We start from the raw sequence: 21,220 nt of genomic DNA on the forward strand, positions 1-21,220 counted from the left end.
TTTCCTAGAGTTTTACATAAATCCAACTGTGCAATGTATATTCTTTTTTGATGGACCTTTTTCATTTAACATGCTCTCTGTTTCTTTCTCTCTCTGTCTTTGTCTTTGTCTCTGTCTCTCTGTCCCTGTCTCTGTCTCTGTGTGTGTGTGTGTGTGTGTGTGTGTGTGTGTGTATGTATGTATGTGTGTGTGTGTGTGTGCACATGCGTGCGCACGTGGAGGCCAGAGGTTAATGGTGCACGTTTTCCTCTATTGGTCAGCCCCCCCACACACACACACCTACATCTTTTGAGAAGATTGTCTCACTGGACCTGAACCTCACCAATACGCCTAGACTAGCTGCCCACTGAGCTGCTGGGATCCCCTGGTCGTTGCCTCTTCAGTACTAGGATTACTACTACTATGCTTGGCCTTTATCGTGGACACTGGGGATCTGAACAATGTCCTCATGCTTGTGCATCAAGAACTCTGCCAGCAGCTTCCTCTCCAGCTGTCATGCTTATGTTGATATGTAAACTGTGTTCACACTTTGCATTTCATTTGTTGTCAAGTAGCATTCCATCCACCACACATGCCACAACTTTATTCATTCATCTGATGAATGTTTTGATTGCTTCTACTTCTTGGCTATTACACATAAAGTTTCTTAGAACATTAGTGATAAAGTATTTGTATGAGGTCTGCTTCCATTTATTTTAGATAAACACTTAGAAATGGAGATAGATGGATCGTGCACACAGACATTGATGCTAGCTAAAATAAATGATCAAAGTAGTCAGCATTTTGATCTCTATACATGAACCTTTTTAATCTTGTGAGTGCTTTTGATCATGTGCCAAGTGAGAGATCATTTCCTATAGCAATGTACACATTTCTATAATTAAAACTTCACAGAACCACCTAAGCCGTTATGTACTTTTGCCTTGGTGAAGAAGATGAAATTCCATGGGTTTTCTCCAATCCTATATTCCCCTCTGCCCCAATGCTTAACTTTTAGAAATGTCATATTTCTAGAACTCCCACCCTTTAAGATTTTAAGTTGAGAATGCACAAAGTCACAGCTTCAGAGGCCTAGAAATCTCCAAATACATGAAAACAGTCTCCATTGCTATAAATAAAAACCTGAAACCTGTCACAGTTGGTTAATATCACCCACGTTCTGAGCCACGGACAGAGAGGAAAGAGGCAAAAACAAAACATCTGTTGCTTTATATAGAAACTGAGCACATGCCAGAAAAACAAACCATCAGTGTTCAGGCACATGGAGATTTCCAGTGATCATCCATAAGATGTGAGCCAGGGAGTACCATGTTCAGTCCTGGTTAGTGTCTGCAACATTCGCTACCAACTAGAGCAGAAGGAAACTCGGTGAGAGCTCTCTCCCTCCCTCTGCTAACACCCACTACCCAGAGCTTGAAAAGTCTCACAATTGATCCCTTCACTCAGCATCACTGAGGAGAAGGTGCACCTACAGAGTGCCTCCTGAATACTATCGCCTGCCCATTTCTCAGCTCAGTAAATCCTGGAGCAATCATATGGTAATTTGAATGTAATTGGCCCTGATAACTCACAGGGAGTGGCACTACTTGGAGGTGTGGCTTTGTTGGAGTAGGTATGGACTTGTGGTATGGTATGGAGGAAATATGTCACTGTGGAGGTCAGCTTGAGGTCTCATATGTGCCAAAGTCATGCCCAGTGCTTGAGGCCATTTCCTGTTGCCTTCTGATCAAGATGTAGCCAGCACCATATCTGCCTGCATGCCGCCAAGCTCCCAGGCATGATGACAATGGACTGAACCTCTGAAACTGTAAGTGAGCCACCCCAATTAAATGTTTTCCTCATAAGAGTTGCGTGATCATGGTGTCTCTTCACAGCAATAGAATCCTAACTAAGACAACCTAGTAGTGGGTAGTACACATACTCTGATGACCAGGACTGAAGTGAAAGCAGCGGCACATACAGAGTGGTTGGAGGAGGCTCCAGCACCCCTCCACCCCATTCAAAGATGTTTCTGGTCTACATTCTACACACACCAGCCACCGAGCCTGAATAACTAGACTATACAGTAGACTAGAGACTCTTGGGCTAATTCGTTGCTTCATTGGTGATAATGCAAGTGTGTCTGTCAGTCATGCAACGCAGCATAGCAAATCTATGCCTCTGAAAAATGATAATTCATAACTCAGATCCAGGGCATGGGTGAAGCAAGGGGCAAAGAAGAGACATACTGAGACAAGAAGACCGCTCCGGAACTTTCATCATAGTTTGGACCCAAGTGGAAGGGCTAGAAGTAATTCAGTGATGCCCGAGAGCAAATGTTTAGGATCAGCATGCAAAACAAAGGGGGCAAAGGTCACTTTATTCACTGCGGTTGCGCCATTTGTACTTACAGTAAAAGAAGAAAGATCTCAGTAAATGGGTATTGCAGGATGTATTGTAAATAAGGAAGAGGAGACTGAAAATGCCTGAAGACAGGAGATAATGAGAACTTATTTTCCTAGAATGAGTGAAAAAACATCAAGAATGTTAAATTATGATAGGGAATGTGAATATCCACTATGTGGGAACCTCTTAAGGAACAGAGTACCAAAGAAAGATTTACAAACCTAAATAAACATTCTTAGATGGCATTTCCCAGAATGTGCTGGTGGGGCACGGAGTGGGTAAGCAAAAGAAAAAGAGAGTAGGTGCAAAGTTGGGTTCTGTTAGGAGAAGATGAAAAGAGCAAGGACTAGTAAAATGAAATATCCTTTAAAATACAAGGGAAAAACAGGTTAGGGACTTAGCTCAGTGGGAGAGCACTTACCTAGTGTCTATGAAATCCTGTGTTCACACTCCAGCAAAACACACACACACACACACACACACACACACACACACACACACACACACACACACACACACACAGAGTGTTGGGGAGACAATGTGAATCAAGTTAAAGATTCTTTATAAAACAAAACTTATAGTGTTAAGAACTTTTCTGTTTGTTTGTTTTGTCTTGTTTCATTGGTTGGTGGCTGTTTTGTTTTTGTTGTTTTGTTTTGTTTTGTTTTGTTAGATAGGGGTCTAGCTGTACAGTCCAGGCTTGGACTCGAACTGATGATGTAGCCCAGGCTGACCTGGAAATCATGGTGTTTATCCTGCCTCAGCCTGCTGCTGAGTGTGGTGGTTTGAGAGAGATGTGCACCATCATACCCAGCATGAAGGAGCTTTCATAGGCATTTCCTGAGTATCTGGAGTTAGGGGAAAGTGTTTCCTCAGTCTTCGAATTCTTTCTATACATTGTTCCCAAGGTGATCATCTGCAAGGGAAATGGCCCTGTAGTGTTGGACAAAATCATCAGTTCACAGTGGCACTGCCCCTTGGCCACCTAAGAACTAATGAAAACCAGGACTCCGTGGAGAAACAACAAAGCAGGATGACTCTTGGGTGAGAAGTCAACAGAATTTGTTACAGAAGCACCTGGGAATTTGGTGAGATTGGACTAGATATTGAAAAACAATATGGCCAGCCTTTACATTTTAAACTAGAACTTCCACTTGATCGAACAGTCTCACTGCTGGATATATACACAAAAGAAATAAAATTGTTATGCTGGAGAAGTTTCTGAACTCCCATGTTTTTAAAAAATAAATTTAATAAATATTATTATAAAAAACTTCATAAAATATAACCACACATCAGAATTCACTAGACCCAAGGTCTATACATGTCAATCAACTTCTGTGCAGTTAGAATAACCATTTGGAACAGGTGCTGTGTAACACACTTATGTTTATTGTCACATTATTCACAATAGCCAAGAAATGGAGAATCAAAAGGGTTCACCAACTTATGAATGAATATAGAATAGAGGAAAGGGAGGGTTGAGAAGAGCTAATCATTGGTTACCGAGTTACAGTCATGACTGATAATAGTGTGTGTGTGTGTGTGTGTGTGTGTGTGTGTGTGTGTGCACTTGCTACTTATATTGTTTTTAATCACAAATAAATTGTGTTTGAAAAGATGTGTATGTTTGACCTTATTTAAAAATCATACAAAGTACACACCTATAGGAACATTCCATGGCCCATCATTAATATATTTGTATTTTTTTGCCTGTCAGTTAAAGAAAATTTAATTTAAATTAAAAAAATTACTTTAAAATAAATAATAGGTCACCTTTCCATGATGTTAAGAAGTGATGGCTGGATGTTTAGCCCGAAAGAGGTTCTTTATTCCAGCCCTCAAAGGCTTAGGGAATATTTCAGAAGAAGAGAGTGAAAATCTTGTAAGGGCTGGAAGGGAGGGAAGAGAGCCATGAGAGACCATCTTCCGGGCAAGACATGGCCATTGCAGTCATCAAATAACGCAGCTGTGGTTACTGGCTCTGGGCCAGCATAAAATTGGCCAGGCCAACAGCCAGCCATGGTTGGGGGAGGGGCTCACGGCCCTTATAGGTGAACTACTGGCTGCTGACAATCACAGATGAGGGGCCGTCATTGCCTTCATCTGTGTACACACGGGTGAACTCACCAGGTTCCAGCGGGTTAATTCCAAACCTGTGGTCACAAAGAGGGCCCTGGTTAAGGCCCTTGCATCAGGAAATAAAACAGTCACGGATATGGAAGAGAGATTTTCAGGGAAGATGGGAGGAAGACGAGAGTGGGAGGGAGGTACTAGAGGGTAGAGGAAGGTAGTAATCAGAGTGCATTATACACATTTATGAAATTGTCAAGGGAAAAAATCAATCAAAAAGAATAGGTCAAGTACAGACATGAAAAAATACGCTGAGTGGAAGCAGGAGTTAGAGTGGTAGGTGCATCGCTGTGGGATGCTATTAGAGGAGTGCATATAAAGGGAATGAATGTTAGACGGTATGTAAGGCTATGCTGGCTTTACCTCTGACAAGAAATAGAATTTAGAATTATTTGGCAAATTCAATTTAAATCTACTACATTTGATTGCCTTCTTACACATTTTAAATCTGGCTCTTGGGTAAAAAATAGCACCCTGCAGCCATTTATTTGAGCTGGGAAACAGTTCAGAGGTACAGCAGAGAGACAGGCAGGGAGAACTAAGGATGTCACCTATATTCCTGCGGCATAGCCAGCAGGACTTGGAGGACACTGGTGTGTGTGTGTGTGTGTGTGTGTGTGTGTGTGTGTGTGTGTGTGTGTGTGTGTGTTAATGATGGAATTCTTTTGCCTCTGAATAGGAACTCGGCTCTACAGATGGTCATGGCAGCACCAGGCATGCGTATCTCCCATCTGAGTGTGATGGAGGAGCAGGTAAGCTGTAGTACTCGGGTGTGTAGGGCGGCAGATTCACAGTGAGGACTGAGGGAGGGTCGGAGGCAGACTCCTTTAACCTCTCCTAAGCTTACTTATCACATAAGCTGTAACCTCCTCTTGTGAAAGGAAAAACAGGAAAATGCCCTCGATCCCATGTCTGCTTTTAAATAGGGCCCGATAAACCCTCTCATCATGATTGCAACCTATCTACAGTTTTTCTGAATCCTTTGGTCAAGCATCAATTATTATGAGTCATTCCAAGACACTGTTGCTGTGTCTTCCTGGGGCAGACATGACCGTATTACTCCTTCCTGAACTTGATACTGCTTTTAGCTTGAAACAAATTCTAGTTTCAAAGTATAAGCATTATGGAACATGGTTCTGCAATTCCCTCTCTCCAGTGAGGTGACCTGACATGTGAAGGCAATTACCTGTTTAACTGGGGTGCCAAACTTCTTTCTTGCACAGCTACTTTCGTTTTGATATGTTTGGCCTTCACATGCTCCTCTGCATCTACTTCCCGGCATCCTTGTGTGGGCTGACCTCTATTTTTTTTTTTTAACTTTTCATGATAACTTTTTTTTTTCTCATTAGCTTCTCAACACTGGGAGATGAAATTAGAACTGGGTTCATCGTTTACTACCATCAATTGCCTTAAATTTTCAAACTGGTAACTAGTAAACTAGACTCTTCCAGAGATAGCTGTGGTGCTGTGGGCGAGGCCTTCCCTCCAGGCATCCACTTATGTGAGAAGTAGGTGGCCTGTGCTCTGGTTTTTCTGCTGTTTGAAAGGCTGTTCTCACAGAGGCCTGAGGTCTTCTGTGTGCCTGCTGACTACAAGCTACTAGCTTGCTCTGTTAGCAAGCTTTCTCCTTTCTCAACCTGAGTCTTTGCCTTTTCAAAAATGCGGTAATGGATTTACAAAATGTTTGAAATGCTTTTCCGCAGGATTGTTGCATTCTTCTCAGAGTGTCAGACGTTTTCCTATTCTGTCACTTAGTGTCTTTCCTCACTGGCCCCTCTTCCCTGGGAGCCCGCACAGAAGCTTAGTGATTGGTCTTCATTCTCTTCTTAGTAGGCTCCTGGAACTGAGTGAGCTACCCCAGGGACGGGAGAGGCAATTTTGAGTATTAAGGATGGAAAATAAGAAAAACAACATAAAAAATATCTTACTCTGCTGATGTTGAGGATTAATGTTAACCAGCAGTGAACTTTGGTTATAAGCATTACAGATTTCTTTCTTTCCTTTTTTTTTTGTTTAACATAATTTTTTTATTGATTCTTTGGGAATCTCACACAATACACCCTAATTCTGCTCAGATTCCAGTCCCCCCCATATCTTCTCCTCACCCTTGAAGCACCCCTCCAAGAGAAAATTTAAAAACCCAAACCAAACCAAAACAAGCAAGCAAGCGAACAAACAAAAACAAACAAACAAAAGTACTTCTTCACTCATCCATCTTGCCCACCTCTCCAACACCTCTTCATTCGTCCTGGTGTATCAGGAGTCACGGTGTACCACACAGGATACACTTTTCTACAGTCAGCTTTACTTGCCAATGTTCATTGCAATGAGTCACTGGTCTGGAGGCCTCAGGTTTCTGATACACCTTTATCACTGGATCGCCAGCAAACTCCTCTGTAGGTATCCTGCAGCCACCCCAACTCAAGGAGATCCTGTGGGCATTGTTCCAGAGGGCCAAGCCCCTTCATGAGCTACAGCAGGTCCTAGATGGGGTAGATGTTACGGTGGGCCAACCCAGAGCCTGGCTGTGGGCTGGGATGGTAGCTGAGCTGGTCAGTCTGGGCCATTGGAACGGCCCATCTCAGGCAAGGTGGCAGAGCCAGCTCCTCCATGCCCATAACATCAGGGTCAGTTCTCCCCCACCTAAGGTGAGGGGTGGGGCCATCTCTCCCAAATGTAGGGGGCCATCTCTCCCAAATGTGGGGGGTCATCTCTCCCATGAGGGTCCGGCCTAACTCTCTTGTTGCAGTGTCCAGTGGGGTGCAGGGCCAGCTTTCCCAAGGCCCGTGAGGAACAGTTCTGGCCCAGCATGTCCCTTTGATTTCATTGTGTATGGTTCTTACGGCCCCATGAGGTGACACAGGCCACAGACATGAACACATACCCCAGTCTTAGCAGGACCACGGACCCAGACATGGCCCTCAGCAGCAGCTCGTGCTCAGATGACATCCTGGCTCCAAGATCCAAGTACAGGCTACTCAGATCAGGATGGCTCTGGCAGCACATGCCCCAGGACACCAACAAGGCCACAGGTTGCAGCCCTGACTCCGGGCTTCTATGTAACCTTTGGTGGTAACACGGGCCTTGGGCTTCAACACAGACCCCAGCTGCCATAGGACCATGAACCCAGACAGGGTCCTCAGCAGCAGCCGGGTTTGGATGTCACCTTTGTCCCAGGTGACAGTGCAGGCCTTTCAGATCTGCAGGGGTCCCAGCGGTAATGTGGCCCTCCAACACCAACATGGCCCCAGACCTTGGGCATCCGCATGGCCTTTGATGGTAACAGGAGCCTCAGACATCAACACAGACCCTTGCTGCAGTAGGGCCATGGACCCAGACATGGTCCTCAGCTGCAGCTCTGGCCCAGACATCACCATGGCATCATGTAGCATCACGGGACACTCAGATCTATATGGCCCCAGCTGGCACATGGCCCTCGGACACCAACATGCACTCAGGTGGCTGACCAGACCCTAGGTATTGACACAGCCCTCACTGGCAACAGTAGCCATGGACATCAACCCAGACCTTGGCTGTTATAGGGCCACAGACCCAGACATAGCCCAGGTTCCAATGACATCATGGCTCCTGATGGCAGCATAAGTCACTCAGATCTGTATAGCCCTGGCAGCAGCATGGTCCCCAGACTCCAAAAAGGCCAAAGGTTGTGGCCCAGACCCCAGGATTCTGCATGGGCCTGGTGACAATATGGACCACAGACGTCAACACAGAACCTGGCTACAGTAGGACCATGAACCCCAACACAGAACTTGGCTGCAGTAGGACCACAGACGCAGACATGTTCCTCAGCAGCAGCCCGGGTCTGGATGTCAGCATGGCCCCAGTGGCAGCATGGCCCTTGGACACCAACATGGCCCCAGGTGGTGGCCCAGACCCTGGTAATCTGCATGGCCCTCGATGGAAACAGGAGCCGTGGACATCAACACAGATCTTGACTGCAGTAGGGCCACAACAAATTTCTTATTTAACTACCTATATGTTCTTTGCAGATGTTAATGCCTTAGGTGATCATTTCCCTTGAATGCCAATATTAGAAATGATATTAGCTTATTTACATAGCATCTTAATTATATTTCTCTCCTGGTACATTTCTGCCATATGCTGACATGATTTGCATAAACATGATTTCTCTCCTATGAATCAATATTTCTGATGCTATGCCGGAGCTCTGCTCTCCACAACACACATGCCAAGTCCTCATCCTGAGGGATCCTGTGTGGTCATTTCTGTTTGGAGGACACCACACACTACGTTATTCCCTTGAAGATTTGGTATTTGTTGAACGATGTTTTGTCCCTTAACTAGGTGTGCAACAAATGTCCACTTAGTTATTAGTCTATGTGAGTCCAGTTTCCACATGTGTAAAACAGGTATAAAGTAATTATAAGAGCCCGAGATGAAATATTTTGGATATTTAGCCCTCTACCTTGCCATTTCCTTCAGTGTCATTAGCTTATACCATTTGCCGTAGAAGCTTTTTGCTGTGTGACCCATAATAGTCTATATTTGCATAGCTGCTTACTAGCACAACACAATACTCATGTGTTTATGGAAATGCTGGTGTGGACAAATGTACTTCACTGCTGGTTACCAAAAATTATAGCGTGTGCATTTTCATACAGTACTTAATTCTTGGTAGCAAATGGCCATGTTGCTAGCTTATGTATTTTCTATTTTACACCTTTAAGCATCATTTTAGAGTGTACTCCTCTCCTTGCCAAAACAAATGTGCTCTATGACGGTATACTGTCGTACACTGGCCTCAGTGTCCACATCTGCTCACTGTGCCTCTTGATTACATCATTTTCTCTCATCTTCTGTTCATCATGGCCAAAGGAACAAAGAGCTACAGTTTATATCCATCATCCAGCAGTACATTCTGTGATGTTCAGTGAAGTCATGTGACGGTGCTTTTCTAGGAATACGGCACTGTGTTATGAAATCGTACATGATCTGGCAGCTGTAATAGCGAGGGCCTGGCACTCTAAGTTGCTTTATCTGACTCTTGTGCATTCCTCACAGTGTGGCTCATCTGACAGCTCTGTCTGGTCTAGGATCCTTCCTCGGGGATCCCATAGCAACCTGTGCATATTTTTATGTGGCCACTGAGCCTGCTTCAGTGAATGCATTTACTATGTAAAATCTCACACATTAGACTGTGAGCTCTTCAAATTCAAGAATGGTGTTTTTGTTTCTTTGATTCATCTCAAGCTCCTCCCTACCCTCATTGTACACAGTCATTAAATAAACAGTGAACAGTGCCATTCCGAGCACAATTTTCCTACTGAGAGAGGAAAAAGTTCAGAGTCACAAAGGTGTCTTGCTGTCCTCTGAAGCACCCCAGTCCTGACCCCCATCTCTGTCACGGCTGTAGCCCACAGAGCTGGTGACCCTGGACTAAAAGGACTTGAGCCTTGCCTGGGTCCGAGCAGGCTGTCAGCATGGCCGCCTGCAGCGCTACCGTCACAGCTGCGCTGTGCTGGAGAGCGACTGGGCTGTCAGGCTGGCTTCCTGCTGCCCTGCAGCTTCAGGGTGGCTGGAGATGAGAGGGCCGAATAGCCAACCTGGCAGCAGCTGCTCTTGCCTGGGGGGATAAGGGAGAAGCATGGAGAGAAAGGAGAGAGGGTCTGTGAACGCCAAATCAGCCTTACCTGTGGACTCTGGGTGTCTAACAGCAGGTAACTGTGATAGATGAAGGGTTTTTTGTTTGTTTATTTGTTTTTTGTTTTTTTGGGTTTTTTTTTTTTTTTGCTACAAGTAGCACCAGCAAATCCTTGAGTTCTATTAAATAGTGATGTTTAAACGAATACCACAGAAAATTCAGATGCATCCCATTAGACTGTGAGGAAGAGGCAACGGAGCCAGCCAGCTTGTATCCTAAATCAGGGTGGATGGTAGAACCGGCTCTGACAAGGCTTCTAGGCACAGGGGATACAAGGCAGCTTTAGCTTTACCAAGTCTGATTCGATTAATTTCTCCAGTCAATTTCATGCACTCTGGCCACAGGATAAATCATGCTTCCACCCCTGATGCTCTGCTCTTTTCCCGTTGATTTAAAAATAGTGGCCTTGTTTCCTCGCCAAGTGGTCACTACTTAATAGTTAAGAGGAAAACCCTTGAGATCTCCCACCATTCTTGGAAATTAAATTGCTTCTTTCAATAAAAGAAAACCAACCTGGCACTGTAGCAACTGTCCTTTGCCCCTTTGGAGACAATGGGAGTCCACAGATCATAGAAGGGAACATTTCATCTTGAGTGTTCCTGATGTTTTCTAAGAGATGTGATGCACAAGTTCAATTCTTTCAGTCTGTATGTTTTCTCTGAGCTACAGAGGAACTCAGAGATGACCGAGTTAAGCCATCCTTCCACAGATGAGGCAACAGAGGGCCAGAGATGAGGGACAGCTTTGATCAATAGAGCATCTAGCAATTTAGGGACATGTCTGGGAAGGTGTGGTGGAGATGTGCACAGAGTCATGGAGTTATTTAAGGGAAACTTAAATCTGAGAAATGGAGAGACTTTGTTTATTGTTTCAATACTTAATCCAAAAAAAAATAATTGCCTTTAACAATTCAAACTGTTCTGGGTCCTTCATTTAAAAACTGCATGATTCAATTTAACAAAACAACATTGGAAATAAATTTCAAGAATAACTCTTTCCAACTAAGATTTTTCCTCCTCCTCCTCCTCCTCCTCCTCCTCCTCCTCCTCCTCCTCCTCCTCCTCTTCCTCCTTCTCTTCCTGTCCTCTTTCTCTTCTTCTCTGTTTCCATTTCAATTGCCTTGACTAACGATTGGCTCATGATCAGTCTTAGATCTTCTCTAGTTCTCCATCAAGATTGCCTTCTGTGTTCTTTTAGGCTGTAGAGGCCTCTCCATCCATCAAGCACCATAGGCCACACCCTCTGAATGTCCACGTTGTTATCTACATTGGCTCATATTGATCATGCCCTGCCCTGAGCACTAATAAATTCACACTGCAGTTATATTATCCTTCTTGATTCCTGATGTCACGATCCTTAAGCTGGACTCTAATGGACAGAGAATATGACTTAATTTTTGTAGTAGCTCCATTGTAATAAGATGTTGTTATGTAGTAGAAGCAGGTGATATGCTGGTAAATTGTCTTTCCAAATGAAAAGTCCTGGTCTATAGTATTTGCTATCAAATGATGTCACTAAGTGCAGAAATTGAAGTTGGAAGCAACCTGAAACTTTCTTCACAAGTCCACTCTGGCACACCAGAGATAGACACTAGTAACATATGCTTGATCCATTGCACACTTAATAAATGTGGCTGTCAGAAAGCTCTCAGATATCTTTTGAAAGATAAAAAATTTATGTTTGTCAATATTTAACATGAAACTTAAATTATTAGTCAACATATTCCTTTTTCATTCACTTAAAACTTGTTGAGCATTTACTAATGTTTCTGGGAGTGATCTGTCACTCTCATGGCACTTAAAATGAAATGGGAAAAGTGATATTAAGGAAACAAATGAACACAAGGATATTTATTGACTATAAGTTGTAGTGAACATTATAAAGAAAAGAGGAAGCCAAGAGAATATGACCGAGGTAATTTAGATTGATGAGGTAAGAGAGGGCGGCTCAAGTAGATCCCTTTAAGAATTAATCCTCGCCTTGCCACCCAAAGGGGAGATAAGCAGGAATTGTATCAGTGAAAGGGGGAGGGTATCCTCAGAAGTAAAGAGAATATCTACAAAGATCATGGGCTAGAAAAGAACTTGACTTTTAAGAAACTGAAAGAAGTCCAGCATAGTAGGGGAGCAATGCAGGGCCGAGTGGGAGACAAGAGGGGCAGCTGGAAGAATGCAGGGGCCAACCAACCCAGGCCTTGTGGCCCACATTTGGGAGTTTAAACTCTGTGTTGATGGGAAATGATTTTCTGCTTCAACCAGGGAAGTGGCGCATTATAATCATGGTTTGGAAATGTTTCCATTGTTTCTGTATGGGGAATAGATTTCGTACTGGAAGACAGAAGGATGAAAAAGAAGGGAAATATTGTAGAGCAGAGGTGATGTCTGACAGTAGTGGCTTAGCCTAGCCTTCAAGTGGATTTAGCATGGGACAGGAAGTTGACAACTGAAAAGGTCACCCTTAAGAGCCGTGCAACTGAGCTAATAAATTACAAAAAAAAAAACCTCCTAATTTTTTAAGTCAGTTTATGATTTTGCTCAGAGTTGCATTAATAACTGTTCTCAGTTGTATGTGGCTGACAGACAGAGGATGGACACATCTGGCCTGGTGTTTGTAATAAAGATAGAGTAACATTAAATACATATTGGGGGTAGAAACAAAAGAATTTGCTTGGGAAACAACTATGTGAATAGAGTTCCCATTTACTTGGGTAGTGAAAACTAAGGGACTGCCATTTTTCTTTCTTCTTTTTTAATATGTATTTTACACATAAATAAATAAATGAATAAATAAATAAATAAATAAATTTGAGCATATGCATACATGTATACACAATGCTCTGGCTGGTCTTGAACTTCTGAGATCAAGTGATTCATCCTGAGCCTACTGAATACCTGGGACTATAGACCTATGCCTTTACACCCTGTGGGAGTAATTTTTTTTTTTTTTGATGCAAGAGAAAAGGTCTCCCAACATGTAAAGACAGTGTTGAAGCAGATAATGGAAGGAGATAGAAGTGATCAAAGTGTCCTATATACTTGTATGAAAGTGTAATAAAAGAATAAATTATTTGTACAAATAATATACACCAAAATAAATAGAAGAAAATGAACAGATAATTGTAATTAAAAAGAAATCAGCGCTGGGCGGTGGAGGCACACGCCTTTAATCCCAGCACTCGGGAGGCAGAAGCAGGCAGATCTTTGTGAGTTCGAGGCCAGCCTGGGCTACCAAGTGAGTTCCCTGTCTTGAAAAACAAAACAAAACAAAACAAAAAATCAGCTAAATCAGTGAGGAAAATGGCTGAGACAAAGAGGCCAAGTCAGGAAAGTAGGTGTATTAGTAGGGGAGCCAACGTTAGAGTGTTTCAAGGAGAAGGGAGTGAGAAGCTGCCAAACTCTGCTTAGAGGTCAAAGAGAATGAGGACTGACACTTCCATTTAATTCAACAGAACAGAAGTCAGTGGTGACTCCTGTAACGTGGGTGTTTTGGGTACAGTGGTGGGTGCTGAAGACAAACTAGCAAAGGCCATTAACTAGAGGTGGCAACTCTCTAGAGACACCATCTGAAGGGAGGAGAAAACCCAGCAACCAGAGGGAGGTGGAGTCAACAAAGACATGCTCTCCTCACCCCCAGAACTGGGGATGAAATTTACATCAGTCTCATCCAAGCTAGGTAAGCACGACACTGGGCTACATCTCCAGACTTCTCTTTAATATTTTTTTATGCATGTGGTCGTTTTGCTTATATGTACCACATTCATGACTGGTGCCAGTGGAGGCCAGAAGGGGGCATGGGATCCCCTGAGAGTGGTGCTCAAATAATTGTCAGCTGCCCGGTGAGGGCTGTGAATCAAACCTGGGTCTGCTGGGAGACCAGCTAGTCCTCTTAATCACTGAGCCATCTCTCTGGCCCCTCCTATTTCAAAATTATTATTTAAAGAACACATTTATCTGTTTTGTATATGTATGTAGTCAAACAGCTGCTGTGTGCAGGTCAGAGGACACTTGTCGGAGTCAGTTCTCTCCTTCCACACTGTGTTCTCGGGAACAACTCAGGTCCACAGGTTGGTGAAAGGTTGGTTGCTGAGCACTTGGCCTGGCCCCATGGCTATCATTTTTTATTTTGAGACAGGCTTTTGCTATGTTGCCGGGTAAGTCTTGAAGTTGTAATGCTCCTGTGCCAGCTTCCTAAATCATTGAGATTGTAAACCTGTGCTACTAGTGCTGGCTGAAGGCAAATTTCAAACAAACAAAGAAAAACCAGGACCTACTTAAGCATATGCAAAAGAGAGGTAATATTTGATTTACCCAGTAGAGCGGGGGTGATTTGACAATGCTGAGGAGGGAAGGAAGCAATCAATGGCCTAATTGTCTGAAAGGCCAGATGGGACAGGATCTGGTCAAGAGGAAGAGTTAGCATTTGATGGGCTTCTGTTAACCAGCAGGACGTGCAGACAGCTTTCCAAGGGAATGGCTAAATATTTGTTCTGCCAAAAGACAGCTGGGGTCTTAAGGTTCCATGTTGTTTTCTTCTCAGCGACAGAGATTTAGAATGAACTTTAGAATACGACTGTATGGTATTCAAAACCAAGCTGTTTTGTCTACTGTTGCTTGTCTATTTTTCCCATTACTGACCAGAGCTCTATAATCTAGCACTATAATACTGCATCGAGAAAGTATATGGCCACATTGCCAGGGTAACAGAAGTCCACATAATATCTCTTATGGACATGTAGCACATAGTTTTGGGAAGGAAGTCCAAGTTGTAGGTTCAACAGAGAGAAAATGCAAGAATTCCCTTCTAATGACCTTAGCCTGGGTCATTGTCTTAGCATGAGGAGATCAGTGAAGGAACATTTGAGGAGAGTGTTGCAGCTTTGACTGAGAGATGGTTTACTTCCCCCCACACACACACACACATACAGGAATCCAATCTCACTCTTTGCAGTAAAATCTTCACATTTTCTCTTCTAAATGTAGGAATTACATTTCTGTTCTTGAGTTGGTTGTCTGCAACAACCTTTCTTTTTCAATAGGATGGTTTCTCTACCCTCCCAACAGCAAGCTGTTTGTCTTAGTGACTAGTATGCATGCTCATTCTAAGTGTCACTCACTATTTCCTCTCTCTTTCTGCTTCTTATCCATTGCCTCTAGCCCTGGATTTATCTTCTTGTTGCATGAATCCTAAATGGCCTTATAATAAAAACCCAGAGACAGGTATCAGGGTGAAAGCTGAAAGATTAGAGAAGCAAAGCAAGTCACAGCCTCCATTTCTTACCTCACCAACTCCTCAGCCTGAAAGAGCATGATTTCCTCTCTCCTCTTGCCTTATATTACTTTCTTTACCCAGCCGTATCACTTCCTATCTCAACTTTCCTAGTGCTGGAATTAAAGGTGTGTGCCACCACTGTCTGGCTCTTTCTCCTTTAGACTGGATTGATCTTGTGTAGCCCAGTGTGGCCTTGAATTCACAGAAATCCAGACGGATCTCTGCCTCTGCCTCCTAAGTGGAAGATTAAAGGTGTGTGATACCACGGCCTGGCCTCTATGTTTAATCTAGTGACTTGTTCTGTCCTCTGATCTTCAAGCAAATTTTATCTGTTCAAAATATCACATCTCCCGTCTTCTGTGATCCTTAAAATCACCTGAGTGCAATCAACTCTTTTTATAGAAAATGAGATAGGTTAGAATAGTAAATACTATTGTGGGGATGAGGTGATGGTGACCATTTCATGGCATTTCTATTTTAATTCCATGCATGTGAACATGTGTATTGCATCACTCTTATTATTTCCTGCTTTAAAAAGGTCCAAAACATTTGAGGACACTGCTGTAGCATTTCCTTTTTTCAAATCAAATAATCTAGAGCCATTATTCCCTCTGCTGCCTTCCCCCACTAACTGGAGCTCCTCTGCAGCCAATGACTACATGTAGAATGTGGTCTTCTTAGCAAAACAGCCACCGCCTGTCTTCATGAGATCAGCTGTGCCAGTTTTCAAAATATCACCACAGTCTGGCTTGTTCACCACTGACATTCTCTCACAGAACAGGATAGGAGTGGGTCATTGGACCCTCACCTGAGTACCCAGTCATTCTTCCTAACCATTTATGTGTAATTTCACTCTTAATTGTATGTTGTCTAGTGGGGAAGGCCTAGAATATAAAAACTGGGTAAGGTTAACTGGGTTGGGCTCCATCAATACAGCCATGGGGCTGCTATCATTCATGCTGGGTACAGGTCTTCCATTGCAGCTGCTTTCTAAGGTCACTCATGCTCTTGCTAGTAACCACTACCTGCAATCTCTTAGTAAGCCCAATACACTCATTGGTTCTCCTGGCTGAACTTGGGAGGATAGTGCTTTGGTTTGTCATTGGGACCTTATGGAGGGGGGTGGGGTGGGGGGTTTATATCTCCCTAGGAAAAATTTCTCACAATACCACACATCTTCAAGCACGTGTTTCATGCTGGATCCCAACACAAAGCACAGCAGTGACATCTCATAAAGTTTCTAATTTTTTCCACTCAGTTGGGAAATTATTTTAATCTGTGTGTGTCTAGGGCCATAATGTGCCAAAAATTAAATAATAAATAAATAAATACATAAAATTGCATAAGATTAGTCAGCACAGATTTCTTGAAAGTCTCAAATTGCGGCCTAAGACTTTATCTCATTGGGGACATGAAAGGCTTTTCTTGCTATTTAGAGTTCAACCAGAAAGGGATTCCCACTTAAATTTGATTTTCGAATGAACAGAAAATGAGTATTTAGCATAAATGTTCCCATGTAATAGTTGAAATAAAAAGCATGAATTGTTGTTTAGTTAATGCTTTTCTAAAGTAAGTTATATGCCATGCAATGTTTAAAATAATGAAATGATGTATTATTTATCTGAAATTCAAATTTAGCTTGGAGTTGTGAATGTCTGTTTGCTAAATACAGAAACTCTAATGGGATGTGAAACTCTATTATTGGAGGGAGTTCTGTTTGGATTATTCCATAATACTGTTCACTGATAAATTGTAAAAAGAAAATGGGGATTTGTAAAAATGTGTTATGAACCCTCATAAGATCTTGTAAGAAACAGTGAGAATGAGACAATCTGGCACTCCAGCTTCACAGGCTTGCAGGTGTGCTTCCTTTGGGTCACATCTCAATGGATGAGAAAATCTGTGTCATCCAAAGGTATGGAAACACGTGTGTAAAGGAGCATCAGAAATGGAGGAGGAGGAAGAGGTGCTTCTACCCCTGAGAATTGATGATGAGAAGGAGGAAGAAGGGGAGAAGGAAGGGGAGAGAAAAAGCTGTACCTAGGAACGTGTCTACTCTTGCAGGATTTCCTTATCCACTTTCAATCTCACCAGACCTTTCCTAGTTTAAAAGAGAAGGCATTCTATAGCCAGTCCCAGTTGTACCAGGGCTATTTCCAGAGGGAACAAAAGCACAGGACCAAATCAAGACATGATGGTGGGGCTAGAAAGTAGCCAAGGAGTGGCTAAAAAATGCAGATGGAGTGAGGTCTGATGACATCCAGGCGGGGCACCCGTTCTCCTTCACATACTTTCTCTTTCTGACAAAACTCAGAAACGAGAAAATTGTTAAGAAGGAATACATGTTAGATCATTTTCCTTTATTTGACTTTTAAAAATTGTTTCCTTTTTGATGCAAAATAGTTCTGATTTCCTTGTTAGGCTGGCCATGAAGCCTGTGTCTGCCAATGCATTTGTGCTATGAATATTTTCAGTGCATTGAACATTTTTTGTTTGTATGTTTTGCAGCTATGTTCTTCATGCTGTGAACTTTTTTTGGCAATTGATAGGTAGATATCTACTCGTTAGTATTCTCTCAAAATAACTGTTTGTCAACTAACACTGACTATACTTTCTTAATCAAAGATCTGTTGAGAAGATCATGAAAGCACATTGACACCATGTAACACAGAAACCATATATTTTATAAGCATATGAAATTGTGGCCAAGCTAATAAGGTTAAAATTTATAAGAGAGAGAGAGAAACAGTTTCTAAGAGACAGGAATATATGGTTTGCCATGACCTGAATGTTGAGATCCTTACCTGACTGGTGATATAAAGGAATGAAAAGCAAACAGATGGACAGGCAGACACGTGTACAGAAAAGCTAGGTGGCACATGGATCAGCACCTGCTGTGCAACAACTCAGAACTTTGGCATTTCTATTATGGGGAGGGGTCAGCCAGTCTCCTTAGAAGGTCTCTGTAAGCACCCAGCAGGAGGAAGCTGCAGTTGCTGGCTTTTGCACACACTGGAAACATTCACACTTTGACTACAGGAAGATTTTGCTATCCCTCTGAGCCTCACCCGAGGGGAAACTTTTGCCATTTCCCATTGGTCTGAGGCATTGGTCCTTGACATGGCCTTTTTCCATTCCTCACATATTTACTCAGGACTTCTTCAGCTCCCCAGAATGGTTTTCATAAATTTTAGACATAGAAGGAAAATATTTTAATATATTGCTATAAAAAATACTTTCATTTCTATGCTGTTCCATTTCTCATTTAAAGCACTTGCAAAAAGAGCTAGAAAAAATGTTCTTAGGTGAGGCCAACCCCAGTTGTATCTCTGAGGAATATCTCCATTGTGAGATTAAAGCATCCCATTTTTATTTGATTCTGGCAGTCATGTACATGCACTGCACTCAATGTTTTGGTCCATAAGAGGCTGTGTATCGTGGTGATCATAAAGGATTTTATTCCATAATAATATTACAGTTACCCTACTTGGTTGTTCTAGTTTGAGTCTGTTGCTATGATAAACACCATAACCAAAAGTAACTGGGGAGGAAAAGGCTTATTTTAGCTTACAGGTTATAGTCTTCATTAAGCCACGGTAGGAGCTTGGGAGTGCAGGCAGGAATCATGGAGAGATACTTCTTGCTAGCTTCTCTGGCACACATTTAGCTACTTTTCTTATGCAGTCCAGGTCTACAATGGGCCTGGCTTTCCTCTGCCAAGCAATCAGGAAAATGCCCCACAGACAAGGCCACAGGATGGTCTTATGGAGACAATTCTTCAGTTTGAGGTTCCATCTTCCCATGTGACTCTAGTTGGTGTCAAGTTCACAATAAAAGCCAACCAATGTGTTGATGTAAGTATGCTTCATGTTGTTCTCACAATGACACAATTGCCTGACCATTAATTTCTCAGAACTTGCTCTGTCATTAAGTGATTCACAGCTATATTTAGAAGCAATCCATGGAATGAAAGGAATTTTCTCTAGTCATGAGGATCCTTCATTGTGTATGCCAAGAATTGCTGTTGCTCTATGCTTATTTGTTGCTCCTTTTTATTTCTTCAGATTTCATGATTCAGAGATTTAAGGGTAAAAATGTTTCACAAGGAGAAGTATTGTTATCTTGAAGGGTTATTTACTTCTTGCCAGTTGACCTTATACCTAACTCATCCCCTTTCTGGACCTGAGGCTGGAATCCTGTCAGAAGAGTAAGCTATACCAACATCAGGCAGGGTACATTTAACTTTTGTTATGTCTAGGCCTCTAAGGTTGCTGCTTACAATAAAAACTGAAGATGCCCAGTAGGATATTTGAAAAGCTTTTTAATTCAGCCCATTGCCAAGATCTGAATACCAAGAGATGGTCAAGAAACCAATGAAACTGAAGACTATGTGCTCAAGTGTGTCCAGACAGGACCAGGCTTTGAGGAAGCACCCTGAGCACATGTTTATGTGGCCCAACCTACTCTTTATCAGGACACAGAAAGCCTGTGTTATTGACTTCACTAAGGAACCTATTAGCAAAGCGACAGGCTTAAGGCAAGGATGCTCCAGGGCGATTATTGGGTGACATGATCCAAATAAAGCTTTTCTCTTTGTTACCATGTACCTTCCTCAGTCCTGAGGCTTTACTGATGGAGAAATGCTGCTGGAGTGGAAGAAAGGGAGGTTTGGGTATCAGACAGGTTCTTATTACCTTGGTTATTAAGTCTTCTTGAGCTTCAGTCTCCTGATTTGTAAGAAGAAAATGATTATCCCTGCAGTTGTTAAGACAATTAGAATAGATAGAATTCAGTATCCGATGTAGTGTCAAATTAATATTTGGACTATTTATTGATTTTTCTCATAGCAGATAATCAACAATAACTATAATTATGCTCATATTAAAAATACCACCTGTCATGGTTAGTTTTTGTTGCCAACTTAGCACAATCGAGGATTATGTGGAAAGAGAGAGCCTCAATTAAGGAATTTTACAGATCAGATTGGCCTGTGACTATGTCTATGAGAGTCTGTTTTGATTGATGATTGATGTGAGAGGTCCCAGTCCACTGTGCATGGCACATCCCCAAGAAAATGGGTCTGGGCTATATAAGAAAGCTAGCTGACCATGAGCCAATGAATGAGCTAGTTAGTAGGCTTCCTTCATGGTGCTTGTCTCCAGGTTCCTGCCTTGAGTTCCTGTCCTGACTTCCCTCAATGATTGATTATGACTAAGAAGCATATGCTGAAATAAATTCCTCCCCAAGTTGATTTCTTAAAATTACTTATTTACTTGTATGTGCATGGGAGTTTTGCCTGCATGTATGTCTGTGCACCACATGCATGCCTAGTGCACACAGAGACCAGACAGGGCATCAAATACCCTGGGATTGGAGTTACAGACAGTTGTAAACTGCCACGTGAATGCTTGGAATTGAATCCAGGTCCTCTGGAAGAGCAACCAGTGCTCTTAATCTCTGAGCCATCTCTCCAACCCCCAAGTTGTTTTATCATAGCAACAGAAGTCAAATTAGAACATCATTATAATAACAATAATGGTCATGGGTGAGATATCAAGATTTGTCCAATCACATTCAAAACCTATAAGAAAAGCACTATTTTGGTATGTATTAGAGAAAAACATAATAGTAAGAAAAGTATATTGTGTACCCTAATAAACTTATCTGGGGATCAGAGGACAGAGTCAGCCACTAGATTAGACATACAGACCAGACAGTGGTGGCACACACCCTTAATCCTATCACTTGAGA

The 21,220-nt window shown here is 42.5% G+C and overlaps 1 long non-coding RNA gene across 1 annotated transcript in view; it reads left to right on the top strand.

Annotated features, from left to right (window-relative positions):
• LOC121828777 (uncharacterized) overlaps positions 1–21,220 on the top strand; it is a 67,144-nt gene that overhangs the window by 44,652 nt on the left and 1,272 nt on the right. Inside the window, exon 2 of the long non-coding RNA XR_006071332.2 lies at positions 5,198–5,270. This is a non-coding gene — a long non-coding RNA (uncharacterized LOC121828777). The remainder of the gene's footprint in view (positions 1–5,197; positions 5,271–21,220) is intronic.

Source organism: Peromyscus maniculatus, chromosome 4 (assembly GCF_049852395.1).
Source record: "Peromyscus maniculatus bairdii isolate BWxNUB_F1_BW_parent chromosome 4, HU_Pman_BW_mat_3.1, whole genome shotgun sequence".
Lineage (NCBI taxonomy): Eukaryota > Metazoa > Chordata > Mammalia > Rodentia > Cricetidae > Peromyscus > Peromyscus maniculatus.